Consider the following 24,246-nt stretch of genomic DNA (forward strand, 5'->3'; position numbering starts at 1 on the left):
TGTATATTGCCACCTTGTAATGTTGTTAAACCGTGTATTTATGGTTGTATTTAATATTCTGTATCTAGCGCTGCTATTTGTACATCGTTGTTAGGGAGAGTGCAGTACCTCAGTTATGACACTAGATGGGGTACATTATGATATATAGCTATTTAGGAGGAGCCAACCATAGATAAGATAGAGGGTTTTCCTGTTTCTAGTCAGAGGAGCCAGAGAGTCCAGTCAGGGGTGGGCAGCTCCATAACGTTAGATGCAAAGAGCCCAGCCGTCCTGGGCCAGAGGGCCAGCAGTGATGCAGATTGTGAACGCAGGTCGCTCCAGGATGTGGCAGCTTTTTACATGGGCAGATGCCCTCATGTCTTTTGCGAAACAGACAAGGGAACTCCTAAACATAGTGATGCTGAACAGGGAGGACGTTGCGGTATCGGTTGAGATGAGGCGAAGCGGGTACAAACTGAAGGACATAGGGAAGAGCACAGGGAAAGTGAAGGATGTGAACAGTGCAGAACTCTGTGTTGATGCAGTAACTGAAGTGGACATGCTGTGATCGAAAAAAAGTAAAGTTCTTCGTTTAAAGTTGAGATTGAACTCTATTATTATTATTATTTATTTATATTGGACCATTAATTCCATGGTACTGTACATGAGAAAGGGGTTACGTACTGATTTATAGATATCGTTTACAGTAAACAAATTTACAATGACAGACTGGTACAGAGGGGAGAGGACCCTGTCCCTGTGGACTTACATTCTATGGGATAATGGGGAAGAGACAGAAGGTCGGGGGTGCGGCAGCTCTGGTGGTGGTGAGGCGGCAGCTCGGGTGGTGGTGACGCGGCAGCTCGGGTGGTAGTGAGGCGGCGGAATGGTTATTGCAGGCTGTAGGCTTCCTGAAGAGATGGGTCTTCAGGTTCTGTCTGAAGGATCTGAGGTTGGTGGATAATCGGACGTGCTGAGGCGTGGAATTCGAGAGAATGGGGGATATTCGGGAGAAATCTAGGGAGGCGGTTGTGTGAGGAATGAATGATTGTGGAGGAGAGTCTTGGGAGGATCGAAGATTACGAGAGGAAAAATATTGGGAGATTAGGTCAGAGATTTCAGGAGGGGACAGGTTGTGGATGGCTTTGTAGATCAGTGTTAATAGTTTGAACTGGATTCGTTGGGGAATTTTAAGCCAGTGGAGGGATTTGCAGAGGGGAGAAGCAGGAGAGTAGCGAGGAGAGAGGTGGATTAGCTGGGCAGCAGAATTGAGGACAGACTGGAGCAGTGTAAGAGAGTTAGCGGGGAGGCCACAGAGGAGGGTGTTGCAGTAATCGAGGCGGGAGATGATGAGGGCATGCACAAGAGTTTTAGTAGATTGTGGGCTGAGGAAGGGACGGATTCTGGCAATATTTTTGAGTTGGAGGCGACAGGAGGTGGCAAGAGTTTGGACGTGCGGTTTGAAGGACAGGGCAGAGTCGAGAGCTACACGGAGGCAGCAGATTTCAGGTGCGGGAGAGAGCATGATGCAGTTTACAATAATAGATAGATCAGGTAGGGGGGGATACGCGAGATGGAGGAAAGATGATGAGTTCGGTTTTGCCTACATTGAGTGTTAGGAAGTTTTAGGAAGCGAGATGTGAAGAAGGAGGATATGGCTGACAGATACTCCAGGATTCTGAACAGCAGAGAGGGGACATCTGGGCCAGAGAGGTAGATCTGAGTGTCGTCCGCATACAGGTGGTACTGGAAGCCATGGGACTTTATGAGTTGTCCTAGGCTAAGGGTATAGATGAAAAAAAGTAGGGGCCTAGGACAGAGCCTTGAGGGACTCCAACAGAGAGAGGGCAGGATGAGGAAGTAGTGTGGGAGTGGGAAACAGTAAATGTGCGGTCGGAAAGGTATGAGGCAATCCAGGACAGGGCAAGGTCTTTGATGCAAAGGGAAGAAAGAATCTGTAGCAGTAGGCAGTGGTCGACTGTGTTGAAGGCAGAGGACAGGTCGAGAAGGAGGAGGATGAAGAACTGTCTCTTAGCTTTGGCTGTAAGTCATTAGTAATTTTTGTAAGGGCAGTGTCAGGACTCTGAACATTTTTTACCTTTTGTGCATTACTGCCCTTTTCCAAGATGGCGTCTTTGGTCTCATGTGCACTGTTTCTTCCTGCTATAAAACTCCACCCCAGCCTTCAGTCTGTGCTAGAGTATTCTGCCTTGCATCCAGCTCCTGACCTCTGATTACTCCCTGGCTATATACCTGCTCCTGTGAACCTGTGTGGTGATCCTGCTACTCTGCTCTGAGTTCCTGCTGCATACACAAGTTTCCAGTAATCCTTCTTCATCTGCTGCTCGTGTTTACTTCCATCTGCATTTGCTGGACATGTATGCTGTTGCTGCTCTGCAAAAACCTGAGACTATTAACCAGGCCTCCCTGGTTGAGCTAAGATATGATTTGAACTGCCTTATAAGCATATCTATCTGTGTTTGGACTAAGACAAGGATTTATTCGTGTCAAGTATCCTCAAGAATAACTGTGCTTCATAGACTTTCTGCTTGATTGCATTTTCCTCTGAAGCTTCCTGTAGACTGCTAAGCTGCTTTTAATATTTGCACCAAGTGTTGTGGACTTGAGTTTCTCTCTACACCTGTTTGAATCACTGTGTGATAATATAGACTTTACCACTTATAAAACTGTGTCCTGTAGTTGTCTTGTTCCACGCAAAGAGTCTCCTGAGTTATCCCCTATAATTATTACAGACAGTTTTGGTGGAGTGGTGGAGGTGGAAGCCAGATTGAAGGTTGTGAAGGAGAGAGTTAGATGAGAGGAGGGAGGAAAGTTGAGCATGGACATGCTGCTCAAGGAGTTTTGAAGCCAACAGGAGCAGTGATATGGGGCAATAGCTGGGCATAACAGTTGGGTCAAGGTTAGTTTTTTGAGGATGGGTGTGATGGTGGCATGTTTGAAGGCAGCACAACTTCGGCCACCCAGATGGGACCCTGATGGTGCAGATGGTGTAGCTGAAAGTGGGACATTGTTTTCATGTGATGGGAGACTGTTATGATGACCTGGTGGTTAAGAGCACTCAGAATGACCTGATGAGCAAACTAGTAATACAGGACAAGCTCTGGGAAGTGGGAGCTCTGCTGACCGCAACCCCTAATCCTATCACAACAACTAGAAATAGCCGTGGAGCGTACCTGACTCTGCCTAGACGCCTCTTCACAGCCTAAGAGCTAACTACCCCTAAAATACAGCCTACCTTGCCTCAGAGAAATTCCCCAAAGAAATAGGCAGCCCCCTGTTATGATCCTGGTGGTTAGAACACATGAACTGACCTGATAAGTAAACCCAAAAATAAGGACAAGCTCTGGGAATGTGGGAACTTTACTGACCGCAATCCTGATCCTATCAACACACACTATAGGCAGCCGTGGAGCGTTCCTAACTCGGCCTAGACGCCTCGTTCACAGCCTGAGAAACTAGCTACCCCTAGAGAGAAACAAAGCCTCACTTGCCTCAGAGAAATTTTCCCCAAAGTGTAAGCAGCCCCCCACAAATAATAACGGTGAGTTTAAGGGGAAAACACAAACATAGAAATGAAAATAGGTTTTAGCAAATGAGGCCCGCTAATAACTAAATAGTCAGAAGATAGCAAGGAATCTGTGCGGTCAGTATAAAATACTACAAAAGTATCCACGCAGAGAATACAAAAAGACCCCCACACCGACTCACGATGTGAGGGGCGCAACTCTGCACCCCAGAGCTTCCAGCTAGCAATCAAATAACATAAAAGCAAGCTGGACTGAACTCATAACATAATGAGAAACATTTTCAAATAGAAATGAGCAAAAATGGACTAGCATGAACTTAGCTTCTCCACGAGGAGACAGGTCACAAGGGAAGTCCCAGAGAGATCTGAACCAGTACTGAATACAACGACAGCAGGCAACAAGTAAAGGTCCAGATGGAGTTAAATAGGCAACAAGCCTAGCAGGAAACGAGGCAGCTGGAGTCCAGCTAAAGACCAGCCGTAACACTAAAAGCCACCAGAGGGAGCCCATGAACAGAACTCACAAAGTACCACTCATGACCACAGGAGGGAGCCCGAGAACGGAATTCACAACAGCCCCCCACACATATTGACTGTGAGTTAAGATGGAAGTCACAAACACAGGAATGAAATAGGTTTCAGCAAAGGAGGCCAGACTTAACTAAACAGACTGAAGATAGAAAAGGTGTCTTTGCGGTCAGCATAAAAAACTACCAAAAAAACACGCAGAGTGTGCAAAAGAGACCCCCGCACCGACTCACGGCGTGGAGGTGCCACTCTGCATCCCAGAGCTTCCAGCTAGCAAGGCAAAATCATGATAGCAAGCTGGACAAGAAAACAGTGATAACAAATAAGCTAGCAGGGACTTAGCTTTTGCTGGAGTAGACAGATCATCTGAAAGATCCAAGAGAGAACTGAACCAGTACTAGAACATTGACAGCTGGCATCAAGTAACGATCTGAGTGGAGTTAAATAGAGCAGCCAGCCAGGACTAAACGAGGTCAGCTGAGAAAGGAACCTCAGAACCAGCAGCTCCACTCACAGCCACCAGAGGGAGTCCATGGACAGAACTCGCCGAAGTACCATTCATAACCACAGGAGGGAGCTCGAGAACAGAATTCACAACAGTACCCCCCCTTGAGGAGGGGTCACCGAACCCTCACCAGAGCCTCCAGGCCGATCCGGATGAGCCAAATGAAAGGCACGAACAAGATCGGCAGCATGAACATCAGAGGCAACCACCCAGGAATTATCCTCCTGACCATAACCTTTCCACTTGACTAGGTACTGAAGTTTCCATCTCGAAATACGAGAATCTAAAATCTTCTCCACCACATACTCCAACTCCCCCTCAACCAACACCGGGGCAGGAGGGTCAACGGAGGGAACTATAGGAGCCACATATCTCCGCAATAACGACCTATGGAACACATTATGGATGGCGAAAGAAGCTGGAAGGTCCAAACGAAATGACACAGGATTAAGAATTTCAGAAATCTTATAAGGACCAATGAAACGAGGCTTAAACTTAGGAGACGAAACCTTCATAGGAACATAACGAGACGACAACCAAACCAAATCCCCAACACGAAGTCGGGGACCAACACAGCGACGGCAGTTAGCGAAACGTTGAGCCTTCTCCTGTGACAATGTCAAATTGTCCACCACGTGAGTCCAAATTTGCTGCAACCTGTCCACCACAGAATCCACACCAGGACAGTCCGAAGGCTCAACCTGCCCTGAAGAAAAACGAGGGTGGAAACCAGAATTACAGAAAAAAGGCGAAACCAAAGTGGCCGAGCTGGCCCGATTATTAAGGGCGAACTCAGCCAAAGGCAAGAAGGACACCCAATCATCCTGATCAGCAGAAACAAAGCATCTCAGATATGTTTCCAAAGTCTGATTGGTTCGTTCGGTTTGGCCATTTGTCTGAGGATGGAAAGCTGAAGAAAAAGACAAATCAATGCCCATCTTAGCACAAAAGGACCGCCAAAACCTTGAAACAAACTGGGAACCTCTGTCCGACACGATGTTCTCCGGAATGCCATGTAAACGAACCACGTGCTGGAAAAATAATGGAACCAAATCAGAGGAGGAAGGCAATTTAGGCAAAGGTACCAAATGGACCATCTTAGAGAAGCGATCACAAACCACCCAGATAACCGACATCCTTTGAGAGACAAGGAGATCTGAAATAAAATCCATGGAAATATGCGTCCAGTGTTATGACCCCAATGGCGAGGGTCTCAGAGGAACGTGGAAGTCTGCAGAATACAAAAATCCAGCTCATAGGGCAGTGGTAACTGGGTTGACCATATATCTACTCCTAACGCCAACACTAGAAGTAGCCGGGGATCATTCCTACGTTGATTCTAGATGACACGCGCCAGCCGGAGAATCTAGCTACCCCTAGTAGAGGAAAACAAAAGACCTTTCTTGCCTCCAGAGAAGGGGACCCCAAAGCTGGATAGAAGCCCCCCACAAATAATGACGGTGAGGTAAGAGGAAATGACAAACACAGAAATGAACCAGGTTTAGCACAGAGAGGCCCACTTACTGATAGCAGAATAAAGAAAGGTAACTTATATGGTCAACAAAAACCCTATCAAAATCCACACTGGAAATTCAAGAACCCCCGAACCGTCTAACGGTCCGGGGGGAGAACACCAGCCCCCCTAGAGCTTCCAGCAAAGGTCAGGATATAGATTTGGAACAAGCTGGACAAAAATACAAAACCAAAACAAATAGCAAAAAGCAAAAGGCAGACTTAGCTGATATAACTGGAACCAGGATCAGTAGACAAGAGCACAGCAGACTAGCTCTGATAACTACGTTGCCAGGCATAGAACTGAAGGTCCAGGGAGCTTATATAGCAACACCCCTAACTAACGACCCAGGTGCGGATAAAAGGAATGACAGAAAAACCAGAGTCAAAAAACTAGTAACCACTAGAGGGAGCAAAAAGCAAATTCACAACAGTACCCCCCCCTTAGTGAGGGGTCACCGAACCCTCACCACGACCACCAGGGCGATCAGGATGAGCGGCATGAAAGGCACGAACTAAATCGGCCGCATGAACATCAGAGGCGACCACCCAGGAATTATCCTCCTGACCATAGCCCTTCCACTTGACCAGGTACTGAAGTCTCCGCCTGGAGAGGCGAGAATCCAAGATCTTCTCCACCACGTACTCCAACTCGCCCTCAACCAACACCGGAGCAGGAGGCTCAGCAGAAGGAACTACAGGCACAATGTACCGCCGCAACAAGGACCTATGAAATACATTGTGAATAGCAAACGACACAGGAAGATCCAGACGAAAAGATACAGGATTAAGGATTTCCAATATCTTGTAAGGCCCAATAAAACGAGGTTTAAATTTGGGAGAGGAGACCTTCATAGGAACAAAGCGGGAAGAAAGCCACACCAAATCCCCAACGCGTAGTCGGGGACCCACACCGCGGCGGCGGTTGGCAAAGCGCTGAGCCTTCTCCTGTGACAACTTCAAGTTGTCCACCACATGATTCCAGATCTGCTGCAACCTATCCACCACAGAATCCACCCCAGGACAGTCAGAAGGCTCCACATGACCCGAAGAAAAGCGAGGATGGAAACCAGAGTTGCAGAAAAAAGGCGAAACCAAGGTGGCGGAACTAGCCCGATTATTAAGGGCAAACTCAGCCAACGGCAAGAATGTCACCCAATCGTCCTGATCAGCAGAGACAAAACACCTCAAATAAGCCTCCAAAGTCTGATTGGTTCGCTCCGTCTGTCCATTAGTCTGAGGATGGAAAGCAGACGAAAACGACAAATCAATGCCCATCCTACTACAAAAGGATCGCCAGAACCTGGAAACGAACTGGGATCCTCTGTCTGACACAATATTCTCAGGGATGCCGTGCAAACGAACCACGTTCTGGAAAAACACAGGAACCAGATCGGAAGAGGAAGGCAGCTTAGGCAAAGGAACCAAATGGACCATCTTGGAGAAGCGATCACAAATCACCCAGATAACGGACATGCCCTGAGATAGCGGAAGATCAGAAATGAAATCCATGGAGATATGTGTCCAAGGTCTCTTCGGGACAGGCAAGGGCAAGAGCAAACCGCTGGCACGAGAACAGCAAGGCTTAGCTCGAGCACAAGTCCCACAGGACTGCACAAATGACCGCACATCCCTTGACAAGGAAGGCCACCAAAAGGACCTGGCCACCAGATCTCTGGTGCCAAAAATTCCCGGGTGACCTGCCAACACCGAGGAATGAACCTCGGAAATGACTCTGCTGGTCCACTTATCCGGGACAAACAGTCTGTCAGGTGGACAAGACTCAGGCCTATCAGCCTGAAATCTCTGCAACACACGTCGCAGATCCGGAGAAATAGCTGACAAGATAACTCCATCTTTAAGAATACCAACAGGATCAGCGACTCCAGGAGCATCAGGCACAAAGCTCCTAGAAAGAGCATCGGCCTTCACATTCTTTGAACCTGGTAAATACGAGACAACAAAATCAAAGCGGGAGAAAAACAATGACCAGCGGGCCTGTCTCGGATTAAGGCGTTTAGCAGACTCGAGATACATCAGATTTTTGTGATCAGTCAAGACCACCACACGATGCTTAGCACCCTCGAGCCAATGACGCCACTCCTCAAATGCCCATTTCATGGCCAACAACTCCCGATTGCCCACATCATAATTTCGCTCGGCAGGCGAAAACTTCCTAGAGAAAAAGGCACAAGGTTTCATAACAGAGCAACCAGGGCCTCTCTGCGACAAAACGGCCCCTGCCCCAATCTCCGAAGCATCCACCTCAACCTGAAAGGGAAGTGAGACGTCAGGCTGGCACAAAACAGGCGCCGAAGTAAACCGGCGTTTCAACTCCTGGAAAGCCTCCACGGCAGCAGGAGCCCAGTTAGCTACATCGGAGCCCTTCTTGGTCATATCCGTCAAAGGTTTCACAATGCTAGAAAAATTAGCGATAAAACGACGGTAGAAGTTAGCGAAGCCCAAGAACTTCTGAAGACTCTTAACTGACGAGGGCTGAGTCCAATCAAGAATAGCTCGGACCTTGACTGGGTCCATCTCCACAGCAGAAGGGGAAAGAATGAACCCCAAAAAGGGAACCTTCTGCACACCAAAGAGACACTTTGAGCCCTTGACAAACAAAGAATTTTCACGCAAAATTTTAAAGACCAACCTGACCTGCTCCACATGCGAATCCCAATTATCAGAAAAAACCAAAATATCATCCAGATAAACAATCAAAAATTTATCCAGATACTTCCGGAAAATGTCATGCATAAAGGACTGAAAAACTGAAGGCGCATTGGAGAGCCCAAAAGGCATCACCAAGTACTCAAAATGACCTTCGGGCGTATTGAATGCGGTTTTCCATTCATCACCTTGCTTAATGCGCACAAGGTTGTACGCACCACGAAGGTCTATCTTGGTGAACCACTTGGCACCCTTAATCCAGGCAAACAAGTCAGACAACAGCGGTAAAGGATACTGAAATTTGACAGTGATCTTATTTAAAAGCCGATAATCAATACAAGGTCTCAAAGATCCGTCCTTTTTTGCCACAAAAAAGAATCCCGCACCAAGAGGGGAAGAAGACGGACGAATATGTCCTTTCTCCAGAGACTCCTTGATATATGAACGCATAGCGGTATGTTCAGGTACCGACAGATTAAACAGTCTTCCCTTAGGAAATTTACTGCCTGGGATCAAATCTATAGCACAGTCACAGTCCCTATGAGGAGGCAGTGCACTGGACTCAGACTCACTGAAGACATCCTGATAATCAGACAAATACTCCGGAACTTCCGAAGGCGTAGAAGAAGCAATAGACACAGGCAGGGAATCCCCATGAATACCACGACAGCCCCAACTTGAGACTGACATAGCCTTCCAGTCCAGGACTGGATTATGGGTCTGTAACCATGGCAGCCCTAAAACGACCAAATCATGCATTTTATGTAAAACCAGGAAACGTATCACCTCGCGGTGTTCAGGAGTCATGCACATGGTAACCTGTGTCCAATACTGCGGTTTATTTGCTGCCAATGGTGTAGCATCAATACCCCTAAGAGGAATAGGATTTTCTAATGGTTCAAGAGTAAAACCACAGCGCTTAGCAAATGAGAGATCCATGAGACTCAGTGCAGCACCTGAATCTACAAACGCCATGACAGGATAAGATGACAGTGAGCAAATCAAAGTTACAGACAGAATAAATTTAGGTTGCAAATTACCAACGGTGACAGGACTAATAACCTTAGCTATACGTTTAGAGCATGCTGAGATAACATGTGTAGAATCACCACAGTAGTAGCACAAGCCATTCCGGCGTCTATGAATTTTCCGCTCATTTCTAGTCAGGATTCTATCACATTGCATTAAATCAGGTGTCTGTTCAGACAACACCATGAGGGAATTTGCGGTTTTTCTATCACATTGCACCGAATTAGGTGTCTGTTCAGACAACACCATGAGGGAATTTGCGGTTTTGCGCTCCCGCAACCGCCGGTCAATTTGAATAGCCAGTGCCATAGTATCATTCAGACCTGTGGGAATGGGAAAACCCACCATAACATTCTTAATGGCTTCAGAAAGGCCATTTCTAAAATTAGCGGCCAGTGCACACTCGTTCCAATGTGTCAGCACGGACCATTTCCGAAATTTTTGGCAATACACTTCAGCCTCGTCCTGCCCCTGAGACATAGCCAGCAAGGCCTTTTCTGCCTGAATCTCAAGATTGGGTTCCTCATAAAGTAAACCGAGCGCCAGAAAAAACGCATCAAGATCAGCCAATGCCGGATCTCCTGGCGCCAGCAAAAAAGCCCAATCCTGAGGGTCGCCCCGTAAGAACGAAATAACAATTTTTACTTGCTGAGCAGAATCTCCAGATGAACAGGGTCTCAGGGACAGAAACAATTTACAATTATTCACGAAATTCCTAAACTTAAACCTGTCTCCGGAAAACAGTTCAGGAATCGGTATTTTAGGTTCTGACCTAGGATTTCTGATAACATAGTCTTGTATGCCCTGCACACGAGTAGCCAGCTGGTCCACACTTGTAATCAAGGTCTGGACATTCATGTCTGCAGCAAGCATAGCCACTCTGAGGTAAAGGGGAAGAAGAAAAAAAAAAAAACTCAGAATCTTCTTTCTTATAATCCCTCTTCTGCAATGCATTAAACATTTAATACTGGCCTGGCAAACTGTTGCGACCCCAATGGCGAGGGTCTCAGAGGAACGTGGAAGTCTGCAGAATACAAAAATCCAGCTCATAGGGCAGTGGTAACTGGGTTGACCATATATCTACTCCTAACGCCAACACTAGAAGTAGCCGGGGATCATTCCTACGTTGATTCTAGATGACACGCGCCAGCCGGAGAATCTAGCTACCCCTAGTAGAGGAAAACAAAAGACCTTTCTTGCCTCCAGAGAAGGGGACCCCAAAGCTGGATAGAAGCCCCCCACAAGTAATGACGGTGAGGTAAGAGGAAATGACAAACACAGAAATGAACCAGGTTTAGCACAGAGAGGCCCGCTTACTGATAGCAGAATAAAGAAAGGTAACTTATATGGTCAACAAAAACCCTATCAAAATCCACACTGGAAATTCAAGAACCCCCGAACCGTCTAACGGTCCGGGGGGAGAACACCAGCCCCCCTAGAGCTTCCAGCAAAGGTCAGGATATAGATTTGGAACAAGCTGGACAAAAATACAAAACCAAAACAAATAGCAAAAAGCAAAAGGCAGACTTAGCTGATATAACTGGAACCAGGATCAGTAGACAAGAGCACAGCAGACTAGCTCTGATAACTACGTTGCCAGGCATAGAACTGAAGGTCCAGGGAGCTTATATAGCAACACCCCTAACTAACGACCCAGGTGCGGATAAAAGGAATGACAGAAAAACCAGAGTCAAAAAACTAGTAACCACTAGAGGGAGCAAAAAGCAAATTCACAACAGTCCAGGGCCTTTTCGGGACCGGCAAGGGCAAAAGCAACCCACTGGCACGAGAACAGCAGGGCTTAGCCCGAGCACAAGTCCCACAGGACTGCACAAAAGAACGCACATCCCGTGACAAGGAAGGCCACCAGAAGGATCTAGCCACCAAATCTCTGGTACCAAAGATTCCAGGATGACCAGCCAACACCGAACAATGAACCTCAGAGATAACTCTACTAGTCCATCTATCAGAGACAAACAGTTTCTCCGCTGGGCAACGGTCAGGTCTATTAGCCTGAAACTCCTGCAGCACCCGCCGCAAATCGGGGGAGATGGCAGACAAAATTACCCCCTCTTTGAGAATACCAGCCGGCTCAGGAACTCCCGGGGAATCAGGCACAAAACTCCTTGAAAGGGCATCAGCCTTCACATTCTTAGAACCCGGAAGGTACGAAACCACAAAATCGAAGCGGGAGAAAAACAGCGACCATCGAGCCTGTCTAGGATTCAACCGCTTGGCAGACTCGAGATAAGTCAGATTCTTGTGATCCGTCAAGACCACAACGCGATGCTTGGCTCCTTCAAGCCAATGTCGCCACTCCTCAAACGCCCACTTCATAGCCAACAACTCTCGATTGCCCACATCATAATTGCGCTCAGCAGGCGAAAACTTTCTAGAAAAGAAAGCACACGGCTTCATCACTGAGCCATCAGAACTTCTTTGAGATAGAACAGCCCCTGCTCCAATCTCAGAAGCATCCACCTCGACCTGAAATGGGAGTGAAACATCTGGCTGACACAACACAGGGGCAGAAGAAAAACGACGCTTCAACTCCTGAAAAGCCTCAACGGCCGCAGAGGACCAATTGACCACATCCGCACCTTTCTTGGTCAAATCAGTCAATGGTTTAACAACACTAGAAAAATTAGCGATGAAGCGACGGTAAAAATTAGCAAAGCCCAGGAATTTCTGAAGGCTCTTCACAGAAGTAGGCTGAGTCCAATCATAAATAGCCTGAACTTTAACAGGATCTATCTCAATAGTAGAAGGGGAAAAATGAAGCCCAAAAATGAAACCTGAACTCCAAAGAGACATTTAGACCCCTTCACAAACAAGGAATTAGCACGAAGGACCTGGAACACCATTCTGACCTGCTTCACATGAGATTCCCAATCGTCCGAAAAGACCAAAATATCATCCAAATATACTATCATGAATCTATCCAGGTACTTTCGGAAGATGTCATGCATAAAGGACTGAAACACAGATGGAGCATTAGAAAGCCCGAATGGCATCACCAGGTACTCAAAATGGCCCTCGGGCGTATTAAATGCTGTTTTCCATTCGTCGCCCTGTTTAATACGCACAAGATTATACGCCCCTCGAAGATCTATCTTGGTGAACCAGCTAGCCCCCTTAATCCGAGCAAACAAATCAGACAGTAGCGGCAAAGGGTACTGAAATTTGACGGTGATTTTATTGAGAAGGCGGTAATCTATACAAGGTCTCAGACAACCATCCTTCTTGGCCACAAAAAAGAACCCTGCTCCCAACGGTGATGACGACGGGCGAATATGCCCTTTCTCCAAGGACTCCTTTATATAACTCCGCATAGCGGCGTGTTCTGGCACAGATAAATTGAACAGTCGGCCCTTTGGAAACTTACTACCAGGAATCAAATTAATAGCACAATCGCAATCCCTATGAGGAGGTAGGGCACTGGATTTGGGCTCATCAAATACATCCCGGTAATCTGACAAGAACTCAGGGACTTCAGAACGATGGGAAGACGAAATTCACAACAATGGGACATCCACATGTGCCCCTTGACAACCCCAACTGGATACAGACATTGATTTCCAATCCAATACTGGATTATGGACCTGTAGCCATGGCAAACCCAAAACGACCACATCATGCAGATTATGCAACACCAAAAAGCGAATATCCTCCTGATGTGCAAGAGCCATGCACATGGTCAATTGAGTCCAGTACTGAGGCTTATTCTTGGCCAAAGGCGTAGCATCAATTCCTCTCAATGGAATAGGATACTGTAAGGGCTCCAAGAAAAAAACACAGCGCCTGGCAAACTCCAAGTCCATCAAATTCAGGGCAGCGCCTGAATCCACAAATGCCATAACAGAATAGGACGACAAAGAGCAAATCAGAGTAACGGACAAAAGAAATTTTGGCTGTACCGTACCAATGGTGGCAGACCTAGCGAACCGCTTAGTGTGCTTAGGACAGTCAGAGATAGCATGAGTGGAGTCACCACAGTAAAAACACAGCCCATTCTGACGTCTGTATTCTTGCCGTTCAGCTCTGGTCAAGGTCCTATCACATTGCATAGGCTCAGGCCTCTGCTCAGAAGATACCGCCAAATGGTGCACAGTTTTGCGCTCACGTAAGCGTCGATCGATCTGAATGGCCAAGGACATAGACTCATTCAGACCAGCAGGCGTGGGGAATCCCACCATAACATCCTTAAGGGCTTCAGAAAGACCCTTTCTGAAAATTGCCACCAGGGCACACTCATTCCACTGAGTAAGCACAGACCACTTTCTAAACTTCTTACAATATACCTCCGCTTCATCCTGACCCTGACATAAAGTCAGCAAGATTTTCTCTGCCTGATCCACTGAATCTGGTTCATCTTAAAGCAATCCAAGCGCCAGAAAAAAACGCATCTACATTACGCAATGCAGGATCTCCTGGCGCAAGGGAAAATGCCCAGTCTTGAGGGTCGCCACGTAGCAAAGAAATAATGATTTTTACTTGCTGAATGGGGTCACCAGAGGAGCGGGGTTTCAAAGCAAAAAACAGTCTACAATTATTTTTGAAATTCAGGAACTTAGATCTATCCCCAGAAAACAAATCAGGAATTGGAATTCTGGGTTCTAACATTGGGTTCTGAACTACATAATCTTGAATGCCTTGTACCCTTGCAGTGAGTTGATCCACACAAGAGGACAGACCTTGAATGTCCATATCTACACCTGTGTCCTGAACCACCCAGAGATTTAGGGGAAAAGAAAAACAAAACACGCTGCAGATGAGAAAAAAAAAATGGTCTCAGAACTTCTCTTATCCCTCTATTGAGATGCATTAACACTTTACGGGCCAGCTGTACTGTTATGATGACCTGGTGGTTAAGAGCACTCAGAATGACCTGATGAGCAAACTAGTAATACAGGACAAGCTCTGGGAAGTGGGAGCTCTGCTGACCGCAACCCCTAATCCTATCACAACAACTAGAAATAGCCGTGGAGCGTACCTGACTCTGCCTAGACGCCTCTTCACAGCCTAAGAGCTAACTACCCCTAAAGATAGAAAATACAGCCTACCTTGCCTCAGAGAAATTCCCCAAAGAAATAGGCAGCCCCCCACACATATTGACTGTGAGTTAAGATGGAAGTCACAAACACAGGAATGAAATAGGTTTCAGCAAAGGAGGCCAGACTTAACTAAACAGACTGAAGATAGAAAAGGTATCTTTGCGGTCAGCATAAAAAACTACCAAAAAAACACGCAGAGTGTGCAAAAGAGACCCCCGCACTGACTCACGGCGTGGAGGTGCCACTCTGCATCCTAGAGCTTCCAGCTAGCAAGGCAAAATCATGATAGCAAGCTGGACAAGAAAACAGTGATAACAAATAAGCTAGCAGGGACTTAGCTTTTGCTGGAGTAGACAGATCATCTGAAAGATCCAAGAGAGAACTGAACCAGTACTAGAACATTGACAGCTGGCATCGAGTAACGATCTGAGTGGAGTTAAATAGAGCAGCCAGCCAGGACTAAACGAGGTCAGCTGAGAAAGGAACCTCAGAACCAGCAGCTCCACTCACAGCCACCAGAGGGAGTCCATGGACAGAACTCACCGAAGTACCATTCATAACCACAGGAGGGAGTTCGAGAACAGAATTCACAACAGGAGACCAAGGCATGTCTAAACAGACATTTTCAGCCATGACTACGGTCCTGGTGCTCCCTCAGAAAGTCACTGGCAGCAAAGTTGCCAAAAAAGATGTCCAAAAAGAGATCAATAGAGATGCTTCAGGGAAAACACTGTCTGCATTTTCCTGAAGCATTTTCCTATAACAAAAATGATGTGGGTACACAGGTGTCTAAAAAAGCCCATATGTACATACCCATAAGGTGCGAATCAGGCACCATAAAATTTTGCCCATTTTGAAGTGGCTGCATTGTTTCAAAAGCTCTGTAGCCTATTCTGTGACATTTGTGTAGCGGAGGTGTAGGGTGTTGCAGGGTTGTTGCACTCCCTTTAATGGAACAATGCTGTAGCGTCCTGAATGTCGGCTACTATGTGGATGTAAACATAGGGGCAGTGCTTGCCCATCAAACAGCTGATCATAACATCACCCTAGACTCAGGTTTTCACTGATCTCTTATTTAATATATTACTTATTAGATGTGTTTTACCACCCCACATTACATATCTTTTACCTGTGTAGAAATCCAATATAACGTGTAAACGCTTGCAATGAATAAAAATAGTAGAAATGTGTCTTCGTGACAATTGTAAAGTTTACAGTGGGAAGATAAACCACCTATCTTACTAAACATATAGGTTATATAGTAGTTTTGCAGACTAGTCACACAATGTTATAGTAACCTAGAAACAATATGAACAATAACATAACAGTGTGACACATACAGATGTGATGACGCAGCCAGAACCCAATATAATAATATAGAGATGGAAAGTTTTAGTGGAGATAAGAGCAACCCACAAGGCTACGCTGCTCCCATACATTGCTGTACACCTGACATCACATGGAGCTGCATTAGTATTTATAGTAAAACCTTTTGGTTCTCAGATTAAGGAAAATGTTTATTGAAGGATCTGCATTGTACACTGATTTCTATGCGAGCAGGTCACCTCCAGAAGATTGCTCTTTAACCCCTTCCCGACCCATGACGCCTATGCGGCGTCATGGAATGATCGCATCCCTGCAGATCGGGTGAAAGGGTTAATTCCTATTTTACCCGATCTGCAGGGAGAGGGGGAGTTGTACTTCAGCCTAGGGGGGGTGGCTTTGCCCCCACGTGGCTACGATCGCTCTGATTGGCTGTTGAAAGTGCAACAGCCAATCAGAGCAATTTGCAATATTTCACCTATGAAAATGGTGAAATATTGCAATCCAGCCATGGCCGATGCTGCAATAGCATCTGCCATGGCTGGAAATCATGTACTGGCCCCCCCCACCGCCCCCGATCTCCTCCCCAGTCGTCCGTTCTGTCAGGTACCGCCCTCCGTCCCCCTGTTCGCTCCCCCGTGCTCCTGTCCGCTCCCCCGTGCTCCTGTCCGCTCCCCCCGTCCTCCGATCCCCCCCCCCTGTGCTCCGATCCACCCCCCCACCACCCCCTCATACTTACCGAGCCTCCCGGTGTCCGGCCGTGTCCTCGCTGGGCGCCGCCATCTTGGAAAATGGCGGGCGCATGCTCAGTACGCCCGCCGAATCTGCAGGCTGGCAGATTCGTTACAGGTACATTTTGATCGCTGTGGTAGGTTCTACCACAGCGATCAAAATAAAAAAATAATAAATAAACCCCCCCCTTTATCACCCCCATAGGTAGGGACAATAATAAAATAAAGAAAATATTTTTTTTTCTTTTACCACTAGGGTTAGGGTTAGAACTAGGGGTAGGGTTAGGGGTAGGGTTAGGGTTACGGGTAGGGTTAGGGTTAGGGGTAGGGTTATGGCATGTGCACACAGAGCGGATCGGCCGCGGATCCGCAGTGGATCCGCAGCGGATTGGCCGCGGATCTGCAGCGGATCCGCAGCGGATCCGCAGCAGATTGGCCGCGGATCTGCAGCGGATTGGCCGCGGATTGGCCGCGGATCCGCAGCGGATTGGCCGCGGATCTGCAGCGGATTGGCAGCGGATTGGCAGCGGATTGGCCGCGGATCTGCAGCGGATTGGCAGCGGATTGGCCGCGGATCAGCAGCGGATTGGCCGCGGATCCGCAGCGGATTGGCCGCTGCGAATTCGAAGCAGTTTTCCATCAGGTTTACAGTACCATGTACACCTAAGGAAAACCAAATCTGCTGTGCCCATGGTGCGGAAAATTCCGTGCAGAAACGCTGCATTGTATTTTCCGCAGCATGTCAATTCTTTGTGCGGATTCCGCAGCGGTTTACACCTGTTCCTCAATAGGAATCCGCAGGTGAAATCCGCACAAAAAAACACTGGAAATCTGCTGTAAATCCGCAGGCAAAACGCAGTGCCTTTTACCTGCAGATTTTTCAAAAATCGTGCGGAAAAATCTCACACGAAACCGCAACGTGGGCACATACCCTTAGGGTTAGGGTTGGAATTAGGGCTAGGGTTGGAAATAGGGTTAAGAATAGGCTTGTGGTTAGGGTTACGGATAGGGTTAGGGGTGTGTTGGGGTTACAGTTGTGGTTAGGGTTGGGATTAGGGTTACGGTTGGGATTAGGGTTAGGATTAGGGTTGGAATTAGGGTTACGGTTGTGTTGCGGTTAGGGTTGTGGTTAGGGGTGTGTTGGGGTTAGGGTTGTGATTAGGGTTATGGCTACAGTTGGGATTAGGATTAGGGGTGTGTTGGGGTTAGTGTTGAAGTTAGAATTGAGGGGTTTCCACTGTTTTAGGCACATCAGGGGTCTCCAAACACAACATGGCGCCACCATTGATTCCAGCCAATCTTGCGTTCAAAAAGTCAAATGGTGCTCCCGCCCTTCCAAGCCCCGACGTGCGCCCAAACAGTGGTTTACGCCCACATTTGGGGTACCAGCGTACTCAGGACAAACTGGGCAACAACTGTTGGGGTCCAATTTCTCCTGTTACCCTTGCAAAAATAAAAAATTACTTGCTAAAACATAATTTTTGAGGAAAGAACAATTATTTTTTATTTTCATGGCTCTGCGTTATAAACTTCTGTGAAGCACTTGGGGGTTGAAAGTGCTCACCACACATCTAGATAAGTTCCTTCGGGGGTCTAGTTTCCAAAATGGGGTCACTTGTGCTGTGTTTCTACTGTTTAGGCACATCAGGGGCTCTGCAAATGCAATGTGACGCCCGCAGACCATTCCATCAAAGTCTGCATTTCAAATGTCACTACTTCCCTTCCGAGCCCTGACGTGTGCCCAAACAGTGGTTTACCCCCACATATGGGGTATCAGCGTACTCACAACAAAGTGGGCAACAAATATTGGGGTCCAAATTCTCCTGTTACCCTTGTGAAAATAAAAAATTGCTTGCTAAAACATCTTTTTTGAGGAAAGAAAAATGATTTTTTATTTTCACGGCTCTGCGTTGTAAACTTCTGTGAAGCACTTGGGGGTTGAACGTGCTCACCACACATCTAGATAAGTTCCTTGGGGGGTCTAGTTTCCAAAATGGGGTCACTTGTGGGGGGTTTCTACTGTTTAGGCATATCAGGGGCTCTGCAAACGTAACATGATGCCCGCAGACCATTCCATCAAAGTCTGCATTCCAAAACGTCACTACTTCCCTTCCGAGCCCCGGCATGTACCCAAACAGTGGTTTACCCCCACATATGGGGTATCAGCGTACTCAGGAGAAACTGGACAACAACTTTTGGGGTCCAATTTCTCCTGTTACTCTTGCAAAAATAAAAAAATTCTGGGCTAAAAAAATATTTTTGAGGAAAGGAAACACATTTTTTATTTTCACGGCTCTGCGTTATAAACTTCTGTGAAGCACTTGGGGGTTCAAAGTGCTCACTACACATCTAGATAAGTTCCCTTGGGGGTCTAGTTTCCAAAATGGAGTCAATTGTGGGGAGTTCCTACTGTTTAGGCACATCAGGGGCTCTGCAAACGCAACCTGACGCCCGCAGAGCATTCCATCAAAGTCTGCATTTCAAAACGTCACTACTTCCCTTCCGAACCCCGACGTGTGCCAAAACAGTGGTTTACCCCCACATATGGGGTATCATCGTACTCAGGAGAAACTGGAAAACAACTTTTGGGGTCCAATTTCTCCTATTACCATTGGGAAAATAAAAAATTGTGGGCTAAAAAATCATTTTTGAGAAAAGAAAAATTATTTTTTATTTTCATGGCTCTGCGTTATAAACTTCTGTGAAGCACTTGGGGGTTCAAAGTGCTCACCACACATCTAGATTAGTTCCTTGGGAGGTCTAGTTTCCAAAATGGGGCCACTTGTGCGGGAGCTCCAATGTTTAGGCACACAGGGGCTCTCCAAACGCGACATGGTGTCCGCTAATGATTGGAGCTAATTTTCCATTCAAAAAGCCAAATGGCGTGCCTTCCCTTCCGAGCCCTGTCGTGGGGTCGTGGCACCAGTCTCTGAGTGTTTTGGGTAAGATACTTTTATCACTATCTGGTCTATGTGCTTGTTATACCAGTCCTAATTTGTTTTTGGATATTCAGCTCTTTTTATCACAGTGGCTCTACCACTATGGGAGGCAAGTGATGATTTGATCTCATTTATCGTTTGGATTTTTTTCAACTCCTTTTCTATCTGCTGATACCATTTATATATAAGATACGATAGTCCAGTTTTGTTCCTGTTTTACTTTGATACCTGTACACACTCAGAGTGGAGCCACCAATTTTTGTTGGCTCACCCATGTAACACACATGTGGCTTCCAGGTGTGTGTGTTTTACTGTATATCATGGGGATTATATCCCTTATGTTTTGTTTACAATAAAGATTAATTTATGAATTGTTCATTATACGCATTTTTTCTTATATGATTTTAAGTTAATAGCGTTGAACTAGTCGATTTTTTCCGCCATTATGGGTGCCCTATATATTTGCCACTGATGGCCAGTAGATGTGATTTAGTAGCACCCTATTTTGCTAAAAGGTAACCATTTGATTTCTTAAGTTCCTTGGGGGGTCTAGTTTCCAAAATGGGGTCACTTGTAGGGGAGCTCCAATGTTTAGGCACACAGGGGCTCTCCAAACGCGACATGGTGTCCGCTAACGATTGGAGCTAATTTTCCATTCAAAAAGTCAAATGGCACGCCTCCCCTTCCGAGCCTTGCCGTGCACCCAAACAGTGGTTTACCCCCACATATGAGGTATCGGCATACTCAGGAGAAATTGCCCAACAAATTTTAGGATCCATTTTATCCTGTTGCCCATGTGAAAATGAAAGAATTGAGGCTAAAAGAAATTTTGTGTGAAAAAAAAGTACTTTTTCATTTTTGCGGATCAATTTGTGAAGCACCTGGGGGTTTAAAGTGCTCACTATGCCTCTAGATGAGTTCCTTGGGGGGTCTACTTTCCAAAATGGGGTCACTTGTGGAGGAGCTCCAATGTTTAGGCACACAGGGGCTTTCCAAACGCGACATGGTGTCCGCTAACGATGGAGATAATTTTTCATTCAAAAAGTCAAATGGCGCTCCTTCCCTTCCGAGCCTTACCATGTGCCCAAACAGTGGTTTACCCCCACATGTGAGGTATTGGTGTACTCAGGAGAAATTGCCCAACAAAATTTAGGATCCATTTTATCCTGTTGCCCATGTGAAAATGAAAAAATTGAGGCTAAAATAATTTTTTCGTGAAAAAAAAGTACTTTTTCATTTTTACGGATCAATTTGTGAAGCACCTGGGGGTTTAAAGTGCTCACTATGCTTCTAGATAAGTTCCTTGGGGGGTCTAGTTTCCAAAATGGGGTCACTTGTGGGGGAGCTCCAATGTTTAGGCACACGGGGGCTCTCCAAACGCGACATGGTGTCCGCTAAAGATTGGAGCCAATTTTTCATTGAAAAAGTCAAATGGCGCTCCTTCCCTTCCGAGCCCTGCCGTGCGCCCAAACAGTGGTTTACCCCCACATATGAGGTATCAGCGTACTCAGGACAAATTGGACAACAACGTCCGTGGTCCAGTTTCTCCTTTTACCCTTGGGAAAATAAAAATTTTTTCGCTAAAATATCATTTTTGTGACTAAAAAGTTAAATGTTCATTTTTTACTTCCATGTTGCTTCTGCTGCTGTGAAACACCTGAAGGGTTAATAAACTTCTTGAATGTGGTTTTGAGCACCTTGAGGGGTGCAGTTTTTAGAATGGTGTCACTTTTGGGTATTTTCAGCCATATAGAACCCTCAAACTGACTTCAAATGTGAGGTGATCCCTAAAAAAAATGGTTTTGTAAATTTTGTTGTAAAAATGAGAAATCACTGGTCAAATTTTAACCCTTATAACTTCCTAGCAAAAAAAAAATTTGTTTCCAAAATTGTGCTGATGTAAAGTAGACATGTGGGAAATGTTATTTATTAACTATTTTGTGTCACATAACTCTCTGGTTTAACAGAATAAAAATTCAAAATGTGAAAATTGCGAAATTTTCAAAATTTTTGCCAAATTTCCGTTTTTTTCACAAATAAACTCAGAAATTATCGACCTAAATTTACCACTAACATGAAGCCCACTATGTCACGAAAAAACAATCTCAGAATCGCTAGGATCCGTTGAAGCGTTCCTGAGTTATTACCTCATAAAGGGACACTGGTCAGAATTGCAAAAAACGGCAAGGTCATGAAGGGGTTAAGCACAGTTCTGGTGGGGACAGGGCCAGTCTTAGACAAAATGGGGCCCTGGGCAAAATTCAAAATGAGCTCCCCAATCCTGAAATATTCCACCAACAACACTGCTAGGCCCCTTCACATGTCCATATAAAACACGTACATGTTACACTGATATCAGTGTCATCAGTGTTTTTAATCAGTGTGTTGTCCATGTGCCATCCGTGTTATTCCAGTTTTAATACTGGAAATGAAAATACAAAGCCTCTCACATACTTTCCATGTTAAACATGGACAGCACACGTACGGCACACGGACGCCATGTTTACATGGCCCATAGACTTGTATTGGCACTTGTAATCTGTGCTGCTGGGAAAATAAGGACATGAGGTTAAAAAGGGTGCACGTGGCATCCGCTAAAAACATGATACACGGTTGTAGGGGCCGGTATAGTCACGTAATGGAAAACATTAGCAGATTTGTTGTCTTTTTCTACATCCTACCTCACAAACAGCAGAATTAAAGGCGATTAAAAAAGTCTTATGGAGCGGCCCCCAGACGCAGGGCAGCAGGGTACTCGGTACCGGGTCTCTCGGTTCTGGGAATGTCATGGTGGCCCGACCCGGTCCGTGGCCCTGCTAAGGGGCGCCCAATAAAAGGAGTAGGTGGTGGTGTAGTTTGCAGTAAATGACAAGGACACAGGGTCGCAGTCTCTTTACCTCTTTACTGAAGGCTTCGGCATCCGCAATCCAGAGCACTGCTAACAGGGCTGGCTGAGACCGGCCGGTCCGAAGGCACATCCAGAGTTCCCTTTGTAGGTGGAAGTCAGTAGCCTACCTACTAGCGCCTGGGTGTTGTAGTACTTCCCTGCTGAGCACCACGGGATAGTCCTCACAACTGTCGTGTATGTTTCTGTTCTTTCTCTCCGTCCCCCAGATGATATGGATAGGATGCACCCGTATGACGGGGTAGGCCTGGAGTTATTTTATAGGGACCCTAGAGACGCCCCTCTCCCACAATTGCCTCCGTTGTCTTCATTAGGTGTAAAAGGTGAGACAGCCAACCTAAAGTTACCTGCCCTGCTGTAGTTCAAAGTAAAGCGTAAAGTCTATTACTTCCTCGGCGTTCCGTCTGCCAGCTACGCGTCTCAGAAGGATGTTGCCGATCTTGGGGCACGACTCCTTCTGGTTCTTTTGCCTTTGTGCTGTGATCTCGTTTCTCACTTCTCCACAATATTCCTCGCTTCGTGTCCTTTCTTAACCCCTTCATGACCCAGCTGTTGTGAAATTGGATTTTGGGCTCCCCCGGTGGCCACTGGTGGAATTGAACTTGTGTGCATCATCCCCTCTGTTCACCTGTTCCCATCAGGATGTGGGAGTCGCTATTTAACCTTGCTCCTCTGTCACTTCCATGCCGGTCAACATTGTAATCAGAAGCCTTTCTGTGCATGTTCCTGCTACCAGACAACTTCCAGCTAAGTCGGACTTTTGTCCTTGTTTGTTTTTTGCATTTTGTTCCAGTTCACAGCTGCAGTTTCGTTTCTGTGTCTGGAAAGCTCTTGTGATCTGAAATTGCCACTCTGATGTTATGAGTTAATACTGGAGTCTTAAAGTAATTTCAGGATGGTGTATTGATAGGGTTTTCAGCTGACCATGAAAGTACCCTTTCTGTCTTCCTGCTATCTAGTAAGCGGACCTCGATTTTGCTAAACCTATTTTCATACTACGTTTGTCATTTTCATCTTAAATCACCGCCAATATATGTGGGGGCCTCTGTCTGCCTTTCGGGGAAATTTCTCTAGAGGTGAGCCAGGACTATATTTTCCTCTGCCAGGATTAGTTAGTCCTCCGGCCGGTGCTGGGCGTCTAGGGATAAAACGCAGGCTACGCTACCCGGCTACTGTTAGTTGTGCGGCAGGTTTAGTTCATGGTCAGTTTAAGTTTCCATCCTTCCAAGAGCTAGTTCCTATGTATGCTGGGCTATGTTCTCTTGCCATTGAGAACCATAACAGTTTGACCGGCCCACAAAGGGTTAAATTAATTGGCAGAGAAAGGAGAGAAAAAAGAAGTCTGCTGAAAATTTTTTTTTTTTTTTTTCTTTTTCCTTCAGTTCTGAGTGTGCTTTCAATTGAATCACTTGCAAGTCTGCCTATATTGCAGCCTTCCTCTCTCTCTCTCCTTCTAATCCTGGAATGGCTCTGTGTTCACCTGTTTAAAATGGATATTCAGAGTTTAGCTGCAGGTTTGAATAA

This window comes from Ranitomeya variabilis, chromosome 4, assembly GCF_051348905.1.
Source record: "Ranitomeya variabilis isolate aRanVar5 chromosome 4, aRanVar5.hap1, whole genome shotgun sequence".
NCBI classification, from domain to species: Eukaryota; Metazoa; Chordata; class Amphibia; order Anura; family Dendrobatidae; genus Ranitomeya; species Ranitomeya variabilis.